We start from the raw sequence: 3,511 nt of genomic DNA, 5'->3' as shown, positions 1-3,511 counted from the left end.
GACACTTGAGGGGAAGGGACCATGAGAACACCCCTATAGAAGTTTCTATACTTCTAGACATGTCCCAGGGATGCCAGATGAATTGGGCTAGATGGGAAAGGAGAGGTGGATTTAGGTCACTGGACCAGGGATAATAGAAGGGGGACCAAGCAATCCTAAATGCAGGTTGGGTCTCTCAGTTAACAGTTACCATTTTGGGAGGAAAAGTTACAGTCAGGAGAACAAAGAGTGATTTCAAAGAAGAGGGAAGAGACCTGACCCTCCTTCCCTCCCCTTTCCCTCTATCCCTCCCTCCCTCTCTCTCTTTCTTTGCCCCCTCCTCTCTCCATACCTCCCCTCTTACCCTCTCTCCCCCCTCTCTCTCCCTCCCTCTCTTCTCTCCCTCCTTTCCCCCCTCCCTCTCTCTCCCTCCCTCTCCCTCTCCTTGTCTCTCTCCCTCCCTCCCCCTCTCCCTCTCTCCCTCTCCCTCCCTTGTCCTCTCCCCCCTTCCGTCTTTCCTTTCCCCCTCCCCCTCTTTCCCTCCCCCTCTTCTCTCTCCCTGTGGGTCAGACTTCCTGGACTGAAAACTCTTGAACTCTGAACCGCAGTGGGTTTCCCCCTCATTGTCACAGCAGCAGAGTCCTGGACACCCTCACTTTTCACTCGTCTCATCCTTGTCCACTCTGATGAGCATGTGCACACACACGTGAACACTGAGACACACACCACGTGTATCAGTCTGAGTATTTTGGAGTCAGTAGAGGCAGGGCAGAGGCCGGGCAGCCTGGTGGGTGTTTGTTGAGCACTCAGACTTTGGACAAAACAGAATGTCATAGTCTAACGCAAGGTCAGACCTGAATTTCATCAGTTTTGCTAACACCATCCCCCACCAAAGCCATCACCTGTGGCTTCCCAGGCTTCCCCTGGGGTGTGAGCCCCAGCCCAGGGCTGCAGGAGGCAATGACTCACAGGTTCCTTTCCACCTGGCCTTTGAGGAACTGGTGTTATCTGGAAGGGCTTATCTGCTCACTTCCTGCCTGTCAGGCTGGAATGAATGTCTTCTCACAGTTTTCCACCAACCTGCCTGCCTCTTCTTCAGCATCCTTGCCTGTCACCTTTCTCACTGGATGAATGTGAGAGGGACCTCTAGGGTCACAGGGTGTCGTCCCACAGCCGACAGTCTGGCCTCTGCAGGTCGGGGGCTGGTTTCTACTCAACTGCATTATCTTAGGCAACTTTGTCCATTTAGTTCGGTTTTGGTAACTGCCCACTCCCTGGAGTTTTCTGAGGAGTAAACAGGCCTGTTATGAGAGTTAAAGGAGTGCATATGTAAATATATGTAAATGAGACCATGTATGCATATGAGCTGGCATATGTGAATGAGTCCACATATGTAAATGTGCCTGTATAAAAATGAGCCCAGGTATGTAAATGAGCCCAGGTATGTAAATGAGTCCATGTGTGTAAATGAGTCCAGGTATGTAAATGAGTCTAGATATGTAAATGAGCCCAGGTATGTACATGTGTCCAGGTATGTAAATGAGTCCATGTATGTAACTGAGCCCAGGTATGTAAATGAGCCCAGCTATGTAAATGAGCCCAGCTATGTAAATGAGCCCAGCTATGTAAATGAGCCCAGCTATGTAAATGAGCCCAGGCATGTAAATGCATCAGTTTAGGAGAAGCACACAGGCTGTGCCTGGCATATTGTAAATAAATAAACAAATGAGGGTCCTTCCCTCTTCTAGTCTCTTCTGGACTTTGTTTCTCTCCTGACGTTCCTCTTCCTCCTCCTCCTCCTTCTGTAGTTTCTACCATCTGTGTCACCATTGTCTCTGTCATCTACTTCTATATGTGGTACATGTTCAGGAGACCTGGGTGGCCTGGGTCGTTCTCTGGTTGTGGAGAGCACAGGAAATGGATGATGAAGGCCAGTGTTTAGAGTCTCCCAGGAACCTTCCCGTCCTTCATCTGATGGAAAAGCCTGGGAGGGCAAAGAGACCTGTGTCTGATGCAGAAGAATGAGCTGAGTAAGTTGTAGGCCATGATTCCATGTGTAATATGCATATATGCATGTGTGTGCACATGTATATATGTATGTGTGCAGGTGTGAAGTGTGCATGTGTGTACATGTGTGGGTATTCATGTGCACATACGAGCGTGAATGTGTGTGCGTGCGTTTATGTGTGTACAGCATGTATGTGCACGTGTGTATGCAAGTGTGTATGTGTGCATTGTGTGCCTGGGTGCATGTGTCCATGTCACTGGTGGAAAGGGAAGACCTTCCAGATTGATCCTAGTTATTGGGTACAGGACCACTGCCTTCTTTATCATCAATATCGTCCCCGTCATTCCTATTATCTCCACTCACATCATCACTGTCACCACCATCATCATCACCACCATCACCATCATCATCACCATCACCACCACCATCATCACTGCTACCATCATCACCACCACCATCACCAACCCCTGCTCACTCTGCAGTAGGCTCTCTGTGATACACTTTGCGCAGTCACTTCCCAGGTGCACAAGGGTGATTTGTGGAGATAAAAACTGAGGCCTGAGGCGACCCGAGCTCACAGGAAATTAGGGCCAGAAATGAGGTTGCACAGAGTCAGGGATGGTTTGCAGAACAGGTGGGATGGGATATTTCTAGAAAGAAAATGGCAGGTGATGGACTAAAAGGATTGGGACAGCCCGGGAGAGCTGTGTCTGCACCTCTAGGTGTCTCCTAGGGTGTGTGATCAGAAAGTGCACTGGGTGAGAACTCCAGGGGCTGCCTGGGGTCGGGGGCTCAGAAGGCCAAGTGTCAGAGGCTCGGTGTGAAGAGGGGCTGAGGACCTCTCAGCAGGGACTCCTGCCCTCAGTCAGCCAGGCAGGATGCCCAGGCACAGAACCTTTGAACCATCTGCCTGTGGGATGAGGGAGGAGAGAGGTGGCCTCGGATAGTCCAGGAGACCAGGCCACGGAAACAGGACCCACCTCTGACTAGAGGCCAGGGAGGCCAGCCAGGAGCCACAGGGAACAGTGCTGCTGCTCTGATGTCCATTTCAGAGCTGAGCTAACATTTAACACCCGGGGAACAAAACAAACCGTGTCTGTTCCCATCGTCCCTAGACCTGATTTTGCCCATGTTAGTAAAGGAATGGGAGTTGGGGTAAAGCACATGTCCCCCAGCCCTGGGTGGCTTTAGGGACCTGGGGCTGCCTGAAAGCTTCACTTCAACCCAGAGATGAGAAGCTAAGGTGACCTCCAAACACTGTGACAGGCATCGCTGACTTGAGCAAAACAGGGCCCAGGGAGAGTTTCGAGGATGCGGGAGAGGCCCCGGCCCTTGGCTGTCTACTGTGGTCCTGATTTGGAAGGTATCTGAAGTGCCTGCCCCCAGCCTCCAGACAGCCCTCCTCCCCACGGGGGATTTTGGAAACTCTGGGGCTCCAGTAGACAAAAGCTTCTCTAGGCCCCACCCTGAAAGGAGACCATAGTCATGCCCCCCAACCTCCACCCCCCTCCATTCCTCCATCCC

Source organism: Rattus norvegicus, chromosome 5 (genome assembly GCF_036323735.1).
Source record: "Rattus norvegicus strain BN/NHsdMcwi chromosome 5, GRCr8, whole genome shotgun sequence".
Lineage (NCBI taxonomy): Eukaryota > Metazoa > Chordata > Mammalia > Rodentia > Muridae > Rattus > Rattus norvegicus.
This window is presented reverse-complemented; position numbering follows the sequence as displayed.